Genomic DNA, 15,863 nt, shown 5'->3' with positions numbered 1-15,863 from the left:
TCACTAGCCTCCCAGGACTAATGTTGTGATTTCAATCCTGCATGTGGAAGTTCGACTCCAATCTTAATAGACTCGAGTCAGTTTTCTTGCCGTAGGTTGGAGGTTCTAACCAGTTATCCGGCTTCCTTCATCATTACACTTCGACAGATACTAAATAACAAATTATGCTAAAAATTGCATAAAACATTAATCAATAAATCTATTGATCAATCAATAAATCTATTGATCAATCAATAAATCTATTGATCAATCAATAAATCTATTGATCAATCAATCAAGACATTTGTTATCCTATATCTGTTGTCACCGATCTGAAATAACACTAAATTTATAACGTATCAACCTTACCTGTAATGTATTTTCTTTTCCTCTCTGTTTTAGTTTCATTCATGGAGCTGAAAATTTTCTGAAAATTCTCCATCTTCCACCAAAAGTGCTCATTAAGTTCTTTATCGAATTTTGTTACACCATTTGTGTGGTTGGAATGTTTAACTGTCTTAAATCCGTCATTTAGCATCGAGATGAACATGTTTATGATAAGGACCGACGAACAAAACAAGAAAAATGTAAACATACTTTCAAGGACCAAATCAGTTGTATGGAAAGCTTCTTTAAATCGGACCATAGACAGAAACGCCTGTAGTAATGTCAAGTAGGAAGCTAAAACGCTTCTGAATTTGTATAATGTCCAATCCCCGTAAAGGTACATAAAAGCAGCAAATGATGTCATGAGAATACAAACCATAATACCAAATGATAGTATTTCATTCTTATGCGAACTGATGGCGTTCTGCATTACAAACAGGTGGAAATTTAAATTAAGTGGCTGTAAAAGTCTTACTATTGCTATAAACATTTCCGTTGACATGATAATTCGGTACAATGTATCAAACTTATTGACATCCTCGAAGGAAACAAATACTTCTACAAAAGAAAAAAATGATGTACAAGTTATACATTTTTTTTGATAATGTTATATCGGAATGATATATGCACAGTAACAAAATACATTTCACTCAAACATTTTTAAAGGAAGTTATATCAAGAGAAATAAATAAAATTCTACAGAAAACTTTGAGGGCATAAGATACAGATACAGGGAAGGTTATGACGTTGCTAACGTAAATTGTCATTTTCCCGACGTCAAACAGTGACTTTCGAAAAAGATGCAGTTTTCGACTGACTTTTATCATTCAAACTGAATTAACTTTAAAACGAGTTCAAGGAATTCTCTTTTTAAAAATGGCATTTGGTTTGATTACGTATGAAGATTATGTGTACCAATTTTCATAAAAAGTCAAAAGTGCATTTTTTTTTAAAATTTGATAAATATACAGCAAAAAATGACGGTTTTTTTTTCTACATTTACGAACATTTGATAAATATGAGTTATTTGTAGAAATAAAATGTACAAATTTATAGGAAATTTCGTGTTGCTTTTTCTTTAGTTTTTCTATGTTGTGTCGTGTTGGGGTTCGTGTTGCGTATTTTTTAGTTTTTTATGTTGTGTCGTGTGTACTATTGTTTGTCTGTTTGTCTTTTTGATTTTTAGCCATAATGTTGTCAGTTTATTTTCGATTTTTGAGTTTGACTGTCCCTCTGGTATCTTTCGTCCCTCTTTTATATAAAACAAAAAATACAAATTATTTAATAAAATACAGCTTGTGTTTATCTTTTAAAACAAAAAAAAAAGTTATGTATTTCTGTCGAAAGAAAAATACGTCTAAAAATCCGAATTTTGAGGAAATGTTTGAAATTTGAACCTCACTTTACTCAAAAAGAAGTACATGATGGTATATTTTGCATTACATATTTGATTTAATCAGGTAAAAAATAACCTATATGCAAGTTTTGATCAACATTTTATTGCAGGATATAAACTGTATCGTATGCCCTTAATGTTTGTTACTACACCTATCAGGTTTTTTTTAAATATCTGACACACACAACAAATAGCTTTCGAAAAAAACAAAAAAGGAATTTGATGAATGTATGAAGTTTTGCCATTTCAAAATTGTTCTAAGGTATGGTTATTTAAACTGTATCAATATTACTAAAATTTTCCTTAAATAATTAAAAAAATACCATATCTTCTTATATATAATAGAATCAAGTCTGTTAAAAATTTTTTTTCATAATCAGAAAAAAATCATCTATTGAGACATAAAGCTTCAATTTAGTTTTATATTATAAAGATTTATTTTGGTAGGAGTGTCTTTTTCCCTAAGATGTATACTGTACATTCATGATTGTATGTTCTACAGTGTTTAAAATCTGAACTCGTGTAAAACATAAAAGCAGTATGTGCCAGTGAAGTGTAAAATGTAGGTCAAAATGTTATATGTTGTTGTTCAACTGTAGTTCACTTAGTATCTCAGATATGAATAATGATCAATATTTTATAAATTACATTTTAATGTAGTTGACAAGCTTAAAGAAAAACTTTTAAAAACGTAGAATATGGCCCATCCGAATTTCTAAGCATTTGGCTAGTCGATCTGAGTTGTAAATAAACTCATCATAGATACCAGGACTAAATTTAGTATATACGCTAGACGCGCGTTTCGTCTACAGAAGACTCATCAGTGACGCTCGAATCCAAAAAAGTTAAAAAGGCCAAATAAAGTACCAAGTTGAAGAGCATTGAGGACCAAAATTCCTAAAAGTTTTGCCAAATACAGCTAAGGTTATCTATGACTGAGGTAGAAAAGCCCTAGTATATCAAAAAATTCAAAAATTTGTAAACAGTATATTTATAAATATAACCATATCAATGAAAATTCATGTCAGCACAAAAAAGTGCTGACTACTGGGTTTGTGATACCCTCGGGGAAATAAATCTCCATCAAAAGTGGTTGTAAATAAACTCATCATAGATACCAGGACTAAATTTAGTATATACGCCAGACGCGCGTTTCGTCTACAAAAGACTCATTAGTGACGCGCGAATCCCAAAAAGTTAAAAAGGCCAAATAAAGTACGAGGTTGAAGAGCATTGAGGACCAAAATTCCTAAAAGTTTTTCCAAATACAGCTAAGGTAAACTATAGTGTTTATTGGCTGTATTTGTTTTGCTGTGGACATACAGACGGAAACTTCGATCGATGAGGTAAACTACAAATTACCTTTAGTGTTGTAAATCGCCTCGATAGATGATATCGTGTTGTCTATTCTTATTATATAGCACACTATTGCAGTTATACACAAACCAACACTCATTAGTTCTACCAAGTGTCCAGTCATGTGTCTTGAACGATTATTGTCTTTAAATATGGCAAATATCAGAAAAAGAATACGAAAAAATGTCATTAAAATAAATAAAATCTGCAAGCCTAAAACAAGAAAGTCAGATGTGCTTATGTATGGATATAACTGAGTTGTCTTAACTTCCAACGAAGCTTCTACATTTCCCCATGGAGGTAGTTCGAACATAATTCGAAAGCTTGTGAAAAGTTTGGTGTTGATGTTTAAAACCACTCCCTCAGCAACGACTAAACGGGTTTTCTCATTTATCCAATTGTTTGTTTTTAATTTCAGAATATCATTCTGTATTTCTGATTTGGTAGGATCTAGGACTTTTAAATAGCCACCGCCGTCATAGGTTGCAAATCGGCCAACAAAACAGGCTGATCCAGTAGCAAAATCATCATAAAATTTAAATCCATCCGAATAACATGCTTCTGTATATGGCTTCCATTCTTAAAGAAAAATTAGCACTATAAGATTTTACAACAGTTTGTATAATAAATTAAAATCTTTAAGTTATATCTTCAAAACAATATTTTGTATTACGCTGTTGTCATGAAAAATCACTATTACTACAGAGACTGTTCAATCTAATTACCATTAGTTCCCACGCGCGACATATAAACAACCAGGAGCAAGTGCGGAGAACTAATGTAAATTAGATTGGCGACTTTTTTTGTACTTAAAGCAAAATGTTTGAAACCATATACAAGACAAAAGGAGTAGGTCCGGTAAGGGCCGATTTTGGCCTCAAATTTCAGGTTCATCGAACGAAAGATTTTGGACATTTTTTAAACACTTAAGTGTCTATTTAAATTGTTTCAACTAGTTTATGTAAAAGATTTTAACTGATTTAGTCATTAAAAACGCCCCAATTCAAGCTTAAATATAAAAAATCTATCAAATATACCAAAAACGTCACTTTTCAGATGATTTTTGTCAAAAATAAAAGTGGCCGCATCCGTGTTCATCCTCAACCTTTACATATGTTATGTATTATCATCAAACACAACTTACATTTCAATATTATGAATATACACAAATGCGGCCACTTTCATTTTAGACAAAAACCATCTGAAAAGTGACGTTTTTTGGTATATTTAACTAAAATGCTCAAATTGTGAAGATTTCAGTAATTTAGCATGACTTAATGATGCTAGTACCCGATATATGTGCATTGTATTGTCAAAAACAGCCCATATTTATGTAGCAAAAGCATTCTGCTTTCCAGTAAATAGCTTAAAGATTACATTTTCATATTTTTGTAAAACTGCTATATTTTGGGGCCAAAAATGGGTCTTACTGAACCTACTCCTTAAAAAATATCATTTTTATTTTAAAAATACACCCATAAGGGTTAAAGCAATGCAAACAAACAATACAATTAAATACAATATCATGGAATACAATAGAACATATTTTAAGAAACAGTTCAATTAACAAATTTAGCATGTCTGAGATACTATTGTCCGTTGACCATCTGAAGGCTGTTATTTAGTTGTTTATTTTGGAATTGAAACAATGAAAATAATTGCCTATAACATACCATTTCCTGTACTGTTTAAACGGTTTTACATTTTTTTGAAACTCTTAACGTTTTCAACTAAAGACATGTATTGCATTAACCTTATTAAGCATATCTTTTCGGTGTTTTTTTAAATGTTCAACTTCCGATTTGATTTGACATTCCTACTGCTTATATTCGAGAGCCACTGATGCTTCTTATGCAGACAATTCTTGTGTCTGGCATATCAAAAAAAGATTTATTTAAATACTCTCGATATATCAAGATATAGATTGATAGCATATATAGTTACAACTGATTTTAAAGACACAATATTTACCTGGACAAAAATGCATTGTTTCCCGTGCATCTTTGGTATCATAGCTCATATAACAGAAGTCCACTGTTTTTGACATGATTTTTGGAACTGTACACTTTCCTTTTACAAATTGATATAGAACAGATAAAAAAAAATCGTTTGCTTTCATTACTTAATTCATGATAAACAAGACCGTATAACAACTTATACATTTATATGCTGCAATTTCAGAACCTATAATAACTGCTACAAAGATTTTCATAGAAACCGTGGTATGTCATTTATCATAATTGTTTATATTTCACTACGCGTTGATTATAGGTTGCAAAACACGCCTCTTTTGGGGAGATCTTGAATATTCATAGAAAATTAATTTTGTTTACATACTGGTTACCAGTTATGCTCTCTGTGTTCCATCTCACAGAGACATAAATTGGGAGTGTTACCAGTAAATATACATGTGCATATTGTTTACATTGACATCTGTGGTAACCTTTCATTCGAGGTAGGGGTAATTAAGAAAATTAGTGTTAGTTTAAACTATGAGAAGTTCAGGGTATATAAACGATGAAAATATGCCGCACAGCCCTATATTTTGACCTTTGAAAAAAATTGTAGTGCATACGAACTTTCAATTCTAGGATAAGATTTTTTTCAAAACTTCATAGCTCTACCCCTACCCTGGTTCATAAAACATATAATTTAACTTGTAAATGCTATGATTTTATTATTTTAAAGCTCTTGATATAGAAAACAATAACTATGCTTGGAAGTTATGCAAAAATCAGATGTAAGTAGTCATCTCTATAACATTTTAAGTGAATTTATATCTCCGACTGGTATCTGCATACATACAACTATTGCAAATATGGATTTGTTTGAACGCTTCTAGTACATATATTAGCTAAATTGTGTCAGATATATTGTTACAGATGATGCTGTTGTAACAAGAATTCTAAATTGACAATTTGAGGCAGAAAATGTGTACTTTCTTTTATTGACAAATAGGCATACAGTAAGATGTGGACTGCAGACAGAGGCTGGATCTTGAATGTTGTAATGATTGACTGCTAAACATTACATTTATGTATTCTGATATCCTTTCAATATGTTGTCAAAACAGTTTTAAACAGGTTCTAGGCATATTATATCAGAAAATATGCAAATAGGGTTAGCTGGCAATAATTCAAGTCTTGTTTTCAAATTCTTGAAAAAATTGAAACAGGGGAGGGGGTATAAAATATACAGTAAAGAAAAACTTAGAGTATTCGCAGTGATTTCTTTAAGGCTATAATTCTGATAAATGAGTATTAATGTGAGAAAAAGTGATTTTATAGAGTTTTCTATTTGAATAAATGTTTGTATAGTGCAAGAAAACGTTTTCATTTTGGACAAAGTGCAGAAACAACCAAGTTATCCTATACCAAAGTATAATAACTGCTCATGAAACACTTGTACACTTTTATTTAAATTCATTTGTATGGAATTTTATGCGAGTGTCATACAAGTGAGAGTTAGCTAGCTATAAAACCAGGTTTAACTCACCATTTTCTACATAAGAAAATGTCTGTACCAAGTCAGGAATATGACAGTTGTTATCCATTCTTTTGATGTGTTAGAGCTTTTGATTTTGCCATTTGATTAAGAACTTTCCTTTTTGAATTTTCCTCGGCTTGTTGTATTTTTGTGATTTTACTTTCTATTATGGCTGTTTGTTTTGTTCACACATCGTTGTCAATATAATAGAAATTTTATTCGACTGTTATACAAGGAAGTGGTTTATCTAGCTAATAAACCATGTAATATCCACATAAAAATTGTCCTTATCAAGTCAGGAGTATGACCGATGTTATCCATTCGTTTGACGTGATTAAGGTTTTGATTTTGCCATTTGATAAGGGACTTTCCGTTTTGAATTTTTTTAAATGTCCAGTCATCAATAAATTGTTGAAACATTTAAATTAAATGAAATGTTGCTTCCCCCTTTCCCCCTTTTAATCTATGAGCGTATCTTCGACCCATGAGTATATTCATACAGGGCATTTCTTGAATATGAATGTTAATTCATTTATAATATCTGAGTGGGCATAGTTAAAAATTAAAAAAAGTAAACAAAAAGTCGTCGGAGATTTCATTGAATCAGCAAAATATTTAAACTGCTAACCGTAGATGATTTCGCATATTCACTGGATCTGATGACAAACTTTTATTCGTGCTAAAAAGTCTAGTTTCTTTATGACTTTAATTTAATTTGTACGAAAAAGAAAAACACGATACTCTTGTATTTATAATTGTATGAATTTAAAGTGAGATTTTAGCAGACCTTCGAATTTTGAAAAGAAATCAAAAGGAATTGTGACAAACTTCCCAGGAATTCTGGGAATATAAACGAAATCGAAGTCGGTTTTTACTCAGTTCTACTCTTTGAATTGTTGACTCTTTAATATCTTCCCTATTTCCATTCTCTATTTTATTAGTTGACTTAATTTCAATATTTAAAACACTATAACATAGACGTTACATTAAGTACCATCGTTAATAGGTAAGCTTCCTTTACCGGAACACAATAAAATCATTGCCTTTTCAAGTTTCTTTACTGAGACCATAAACGATATCCAAATAAACTTATTAAGAGAAGAGTAACATAACTGCCATTATCGTACATTGTCCTTTCATTCGAATTGAATCTAGCTTACCATTTACTCTCATCTGACGTAGTTGAATAAGTCCTATCTTATAACTGCAGTCATCGTCCATAAATCCCCTGTCATACACCAATCGTACGTCAGCACCAGACAATCGTTTGGGGAATATCTTATGAATGAATTGGTGACTCAAATAATTCCATATATCAAGTGTGTTGTTGACCTGTTAACGATAGTGTAAACACGGTATATTTTGTTTATGTTCTTGAAAAAAAACGTAATTTTGAATTTAACAATCACAAGGGAAATTTTACTTTTTTTTAATATGAATTTAGTTTTTCTATTTGAATATACTTCCCAAATAAACATTTATATCTAAAATTATACTAGAACACATCCGTGATATCGCAGGTCCGTGACTGAATTAAAGTACATTGTATATAACTATGCGTAAGCCTTATTTTAGTATTGGTATTGTCATCTGATAAAGTCATGGTTTTCTCTGCTTTCAAAATCTTTCTGTTTGAACCCGTCGACCTGGAACTTATCAATTATTGGTAATGTAGCGTTGTCGTTTTTTGTATGGATTCGTGTTTGTCGATGTGTTATTTTGGTAGCGTAAATTACGTACAATCCATATTAAAATGGCACAAAGAAAACAAACCACAACACAAAGTTTCAATTCAAATCACTATGTAATCTGTTAAATGCCTATCAGTTTGACATAACAAAACAGTTGAACAATAATCCTAATTCACTAAAACAATATTACTCTCAACACTTCTTACTAACAATCTCAATTCTATCTCTTCCTATATTATCACACTCTCTGATCTCTCTCGCATCCCCTTATATACATAAATACAGGCGGTACCCCGACGGTTCCAAAGATAGGGTACTGGGCGGTTCTGTAAATACAGGGCGGTATCTCAACGGTTCTAAAGATTGGCTACCGGGCGGTACCTTGATAGTTTCAAAGATGGGGTTACCGGACGGTACCCCGGCGGTTCCAAAGATGGGGTACCCGGCAGTTCTTCAGATACCGGGCGGTGAATTTAAATAATATAGATACCGTTCAAATAGATAAAAATACCGGGCATTGCCCTATAGAAATGTTATTTAACCCTTATGTATTTAAAAGAAAGACATCTTACATAATAATAAATTATACAGTCAAACTAAAATCGCTACAATCCCCCCAACTAGCTATTGAAATTCCTATTTCAATGTAGTTAACAAAACTAGGCTTCTCACTGTACAGCTACATATATATCCAAAACACAATCAATATAGTTCAACTCAATGTTATATGTTTACTTCAACATGCATAATAACCTAGTTATGATAGCAGTTCCTAACTTCACTTTCAAATCACCAACATTAGCTGTGACGAACCTTGTATTCAATGTTTTATTAAAATTATTTCCAAGAGGTTCCAATGTTTTATTTTGAAGAATTGTCTGGTGGTTCCAATATTTTTTTCTCAGAATTGTCAGGCGGTTTCAATTTTTCATTCATGAAAAAAAATGTTCAGCGGTCCCAATGATTAATCCAAAGAATGGTCCTACAGTTCCTTGATTGGTATCTGTTTCTCCGGTATGATTTCATGCATTCCCAACAATATATGTCCAGTTTTTCCATCAGGGTCAACAAACACACAACAAATTTGCAGCAATACCCTTTTAAATTCATCGGCTTCTTAAATTGAAAGATTCTGTATACCGCTTTGGTACATCTTTTCCATATATCGAGGTAACAAACTATTAGACGAATTACGATGCTCAACAAAACCACAAACATCTTCATTTTCATCTTCTACCTCAACAGAATTGCCGATATTCAAAACTGGTACAAAAACAGCAATATGTGTTCCTTTGAACAACATAATATCTTTACTGGTTGGGTAAAACAAACTTGCATGTACCATACCTTGAGAAGAATTAAGATACTAGTAGTCCATATTTTGTCATGAAATGGAATATTTCTGCCTCATATTTCTAAAAATAAAGAATTCCAGTCCCTTTGACATCGAATGGATTGGATAATACTTTCACCAAGTAAATGATTTATTACTCCTGAAACAATAATTGAAAATTGAACACAAAATTCATCACATGATAACGTCATAACAGCAGTTCTTAATACTTTTAAATCATCACCAATAGTTGTGATGAACCTGGTATCTAATGGTCCTAGCATAGGTCTACTATCAGGCAAAATGTTTCGGTAGCTGTCTTTTGTAATGAAAGTATATCTTGCAACTGTATCGATCTTGCAAGTAATTGCTGGTCCTTCTATTTACTATCTACCATCATAACGACCTTTCTTTATATTTTCGTTAACACAGCTACGTACGTCATTTTGTCCAATATTATCTTATGTGTTCCTCTAGCAGATAAACAAACGCACCATCACTCAACCGCTTAGGTGTTATGTGATACTTTGGAGTTAAATCTTGGTCTAATAAGTGATCCAAGCCAATCTCCATATCACCCCTTTCAGTTTGAGTGGAACGTGTCGTCCTATGTTTATCCAAGGTACACTCCTTTAAACTTCTGCTAGGCCACCAGGTACCGTCGGTCGGAGCAGGGCCTATTGCTCCGACCGGTTGTTGTTTAACTGCTGGACGGTACCACCACTATTCTGGACGGTGTCTTCCTCTGGTACCGTCTGATTTGAAATATTCTGATTGTTTGAACGTGTCTTACTCAAACTGTAATCTCTTGTGTGTCCTCTTTTTCCACAATTCGTACACTTTCTACTTCTCTTATTTTGATATCCTCGGTTGTTCATAGGACTTTCTGAATAATTGTTCTTCTTTGAACTCGGTTCATGAACATCACTATCTTTTTCCACTGTATATACATTATTTCTCCTGTTAACCTTATTCACATTTCTTTTATTCATTCGTAAACATTCTTCTTGCATAGCACTTGAAACAGCTTCTTGGAGTGTCTTAGGCTTGGTTCGCCTTATTAACATGCGGAACTCTTCCGACTCACCGCAAGCGTCAAGAAACGATCTGATACTATTTTCTTGGAGAAGTTCTGGATGAGATGGGTATGAACGCCTGTACAAATCTTCAACAGATTGCCCCAAATCTCTAAACGATTCACCAGGTTTCCTTCTCCTTAGTTTTGCCTCTGCAAGATAGATTTCTTCCATGTTTGAATGTCCAAACCGTAGCTTCATCTTATCTATCAAACTCTCCCATCTCATTTGGATATCTGAAGACAGTCCGTGCACGTATGTTTCTTCCTGTCCCCTTAAGGTAGTAAAGAACACTAACATGTATTCAAATAGTTTAAGTCTCACTGATATTCCAACCATTCTCTTCATTATGAATTTAAAACTTCGTGTATGGCTATCCCACCGCTGCCGCCATTTGTAGCGTTGTCGTTTTTTGTATGGATTCGTGTTTGTCGATGTGTTATTTTGGTAGCGTAAATTACGTACAATCCATATTAAAATGGCACAAAGAAAACAAACCACAACACAAAGTTTCAATTCAAATCACTATGTAATCTGTTAAATGTATATCAGTTTGACATAACAAAACAGTTGAACAATAATCCTAATTCACTAAAACAATATTACTCTCAACACTTCTTACTAACAATCTCAATTCTATCTCTTCCTATATTATCACACTCTCTGGTCCCTCTCGCATTATATACATAAATACAGGCGGTACCCCGACGGTTCCAAAGATGGGGTACCGGGCGGTTCTGTAAATACAGGGCGGTATCTCAACGGTTCTAAAGATTGGCTACCGGGCGGTACCTTGATAGTTTCACAGATGGGGTTACCGGACGGTACCCCGGCGGTTCCAAAGATGGGGTACCGGGCAGTTCTTCAGATACCGGGCGGTGAATTTAAATAATATAGATACCGTTCAAATAGATAAAAATACCGGGCATTGCCCTATAGAAATGTAATTTAACCCTTATGTATTTAAAAGAAAGACATCTTACATAATAATAAATTATACAGTCAAACTAAAATCGCTACAGTAATATTAATCAATTGGAAACAAAAGATCGTGGAATGGAGTATTTTTTAATCAACAGCATTGTCCTATATTAGTTCTAAGTAAAGTTGAATTCTTTTATTCGCTGTTTTACGTCATACCCGCTAACAAATTAAAAACTGTACCTTTACGCTTTATTTTAAGTCCAGAGTTTTAGTATTCGTATTGTTATCTTAGAAAGTCTTACTGATTGAAATACTGTAATAGGGAACAATTTGACAATGATTGAATTTAGTAGTGTCAACTCTGTGATTATGACCCGTGTATATAGCAAAATCCTAAATACACCGTTTGGTGGTACGCCTGTCAGATATGGAACGTACAGATAAGGTAATAGGTAACCGGTGAATATATTATTGGTATCGGTATCGTATTCGACCCGGAACTTGTTAAATACTGGCAGTATTAATTATGTTGAAAACAAAAGGGTCTGGAGTGGTGTAACTTTTAATCTACACCACTGTCCTATATTAGCTGTATATAAAGTTGAATTCTTTGATTTGTCGTTTTTACCCCATGACGGCTGACAAATTGGACTTCGTTATTTTAGTATTATAGATTAAACATTTTGTTGATAACCTTACAGAATAGGTTGATTGTAATATATCTTCTGTCCAACAGAATCATTTTCTTTAATATAGATTTAGTTTTTCTATTTAGAATATAGTCCCAAATACACACCGCTATCTTAAATTATATTTTAACATACACAAACATTTTGCTGATACATTTTGTAGAATAGCTCGATTTTAATATATCTTCCGTCCACATAATCTTTTTCTGCAAGAAATTTTTATAGTTAAAAAAATTATAATTTTGTAAAAATTCCGTTCAAATTATTCCGTTATGGTTACCAAATAATTTCATGCATTTAACCATTAATAATCTCTGCATAAGTATTACTTTTAACACCAACCTAACAGAAGACACCATAAGAGTTTCATCAACCGACATGAAAAACTATACTGACACATACATTCTGCATTTTAGAAGTGTCACTCAGGGATTTAGGATGAACATTGTATGACGAGTTTATGGAACAAAGTATATAACATTATTTTACTAAAAGTTATACAATGCGTTTAGTTCCCAACTTTTAAAAAGGAGTAAATTTCGCGACCACTTCAATCTATTTTTGCAGGTGCACATTTAATTCGGTGGAGTTAGTGATTGAAAATTGTGGAAAGAGTTTTAAAATTTCAAACGATATTTCCTCATTTCTGCTCTCTCAAATCATCAATTTCCTATAAGTTCAAATGAACTTTGTGTGCAATCCCTAAAAAAATATGATAAATATGATGCGTCTTCTTGTGATAATAAGGATGCAAAATGAATAACTGATTTATTTATCACCGTATTTAGGGCATTTCAAAGTAATCATATGCAAAGGAATCAATTTTATTCATAAGTACCACTAAAATATTCTAAATCGTTGTATACTTTGTAATAATTTGTCAATAGTAAAGAGTTATCAAAGGTAAGAAGATTATAATTTAATACGCAAGACGCGCATTTCGTCTACATAAGACTCATCAGCGACGCTCAGATCAAAATAGTTATAAAGCCAAACAAGTAAAAAGTTGAGAAGCATTGAGGACCCACAATTCCAAAAAGTTGTCCCAAATACGGCTAAGGTAATCTATTCCTGGGATAAGAAAATCCTTAGTTTTTCGAAAAATTCAAAGTTTTGTAACAGGAAATTTATAAAAATGACCATATAATTGATATTACCGAAGTGCTGACTACTAGGCTGGTGATACCCTTAATGATTTATTCTAGAGATAGAGATATTTTTCATCTTTCTTTTTCTTCCTGTTAGACTGTATGTATACAAAGACAATAAGTATTAATTTTTTTCAAAATATCCATACACACAACAACAAAAAGCATGATATTTACAAGGTCAGACTATGTGGTCAATGTTTAATACCAATAGCAACATGCTTTTTGTAAAAGTACACATTTTGTTGTATTTATAAACCATTCTGAAACATTTTCTAAATTATATGAAAAAATAAAAAACTACGATGAGATATCAAATGCATACCTTGGATATCGGCGACAACTGGTTTTTAATGTTCTCGTTTTGTAAATATGATTTTTCTACATCATTATGTGTACATATGATTAGTACAAGAATAACGTAACACAACTGGCGAGCAATTTTATAGAATATTTCCAGTAGACGTCGATTTAAGAGACCTCTATTCATAGGCGTCTTTCCATTTCTGTTGCTGTGATTTCCAGGCCATTCTGATAAAGGAAGATCTGAAAATGAATGAAAAATCGTATCTAATATAATATAAGTTTATATTTTCTCCTTATTGTTAAATACAAAGCAATACTGCATGTCAATAATTAAGTTACAGTTAGCAGCTTTACGACTGCCATATTACAAAGAATCACGAGTTGAAGTGTCTTGCAGTGGACGAACTGATTGGATACATCTACGATCGAGAACAATCCGTGAAAATCGTCTTTTCTAACATATTTATTCGATTGATAAGCCCTATAACGTAAGGGTACCCAAATTGCACCGAGTACCCAAATTGCACCTATTTAGAAAAAATAGCAACAGAAATCCTACAAGATTTCCTAGAGACTAATCACTTTGTATTTTTATGATTTGATACTGTGCACGTCTTTTAACATAGGTAAACATATTTAGATATACACAAAACGTTCACAGTGTTTATCAACAGATGGACTGTTTACTGAAAAAGCAAAACGTACGAAAACGTCATAATGCGACGTCATCAAAGCGTCATCTTCTTAAAATTAGCAAATACAATATATTATAAGTATCCATTTCGTAAAATATGAAGAGTAAGCATGGACTAATATCAACTTGTTCAAAATATTTGAAGAAATTAAACAAAAGCTCGGTTATTAGACTTTTGACGATGTGAATTTAAGCATGGATGCAATTTGGGTACTCCTCATTACAGAATCATGGATAGTTTGGAGGTTGATTCAAACCCATTTTTTATGACTCAATATGGATTGAAAATTAAATTGGTGTACCTATACAATAAAGAAGGATAGGGCTACAAAATAATTATGGACATTTTTTTCTTGATCATAAAAAAACGTAGGTGAAAAAAACTGTCAAAATAGGTGCAATTTGGGTACCGTCACGTTACGCAAGAAAGATGTGCGAAAAAATCATCTTTTCTGTCTAATAAAACATTCTTTTGAGTGCACTTTCGTAAGATGAGTAGGACGCACTTGTCCACACATTTATTCACACAATTTCATAGTAGCAGGAAAATGACTTCAACATGTACTAAATCTTTCTGTAAAGTCTTATGGATTTAGATGAAAACTACAGAAGAACTTGAAATATATACCCACTTCCATATTTTCCCTAAAAATGACAAATTCTTGAAAATTAAGGAACTAATTCCTCAAATAATTCCATAATAACAATTACACACATCTTAACATATGTGCAATCTTCCTGTGAAATATCATGGATCTGGGTTGAAAACTTTTAAATAACGCAAAACTTGAACCTTCTTTTATAAACTTTGCTTAAAGATTACTTAGTTCTCTAATCTAAATAAAGGAGAACAATATCTCAAACCAAATCATTATCAAAGAGGGACGAAAGATACCAGAGGGACAGTCAAACTCATAAATTGAAAATAAACTGACAAAGCCATGGCTAAGAATGAAAAAGACAAAGAGACAAACAATAAAATTGAGAAAGAAATAGGGAATGTGTCAAAGCGGCAACAACCCGAACATAGAGCAGACAACAGCCGAAGTCCACCAATGGGTATTCAATGTAGCGAGAAACTCCCGCACCCGGAGGCGTCCTTCAGTTGGCCCCTTAAAAAAATATGTATACAGGTACAGTGATAATGAACGCCATACTAAACTCCGAATTATACACAAGAAACTAAAATTAAAAATCAAGAATCTAAGAATTTCAAAGTTTAAACACGATGTATGCTATATCAACTCGTCATACAAATGATTTAAATGAGTAAACATTTTAATACAATGTTTTGAAGTCAACGCCAACATCGTCGAAAATGATATTTTTCTTAATTTAGATATTTGACTCCTGAAAAACTAAAATGTTTAACCCAAAAAAAAAAAAAAAAAAAAAAAA

At 32.3% G+C, this 15,863-nt stretch overlaps 1 long non-coding RNA gene across 1 annotated transcript; it reads right to left on the bottom strand.

The window, feature by feature from the left end:
- Positions 1–787: 787 nt before the first annotated feature.
- On the bottom strand, positions 788–15,818 carry LOC143064609 (uncharacterized). Its single transcript, XR_012975285.1, has 5 exons — positions 13,791–15,818; positions 7,765–7,936; positions 5,090–5,188; positions 3,125–3,697; positions 788–924 (listed from the first exon to the last, which is right to left on the bottom strand). It is a non-coding gene; the product is annotated as an uncharacterized LOC143064609 (long non-coding RNA).
- Between the last annotated feature and the right edge of the window lie 45 nt (positions 15,819–15,863).

Source organism: Mytilus galloprovincialis, chromosome 2, assembly GCF_965363235.1.
Source record: "Mytilus galloprovincialis chromosome 2, xbMytGall1.hap1.1, whole genome shotgun sequence".
Lineage (NCBI taxonomy): Eukaryota > Metazoa > Mollusca > Bivalvia > Mytilida > Mytilidae > Mytilus > Mytilus galloprovincialis.
This window is presented reverse-complemented; position numbering and strand designations above follow the sequence as displayed.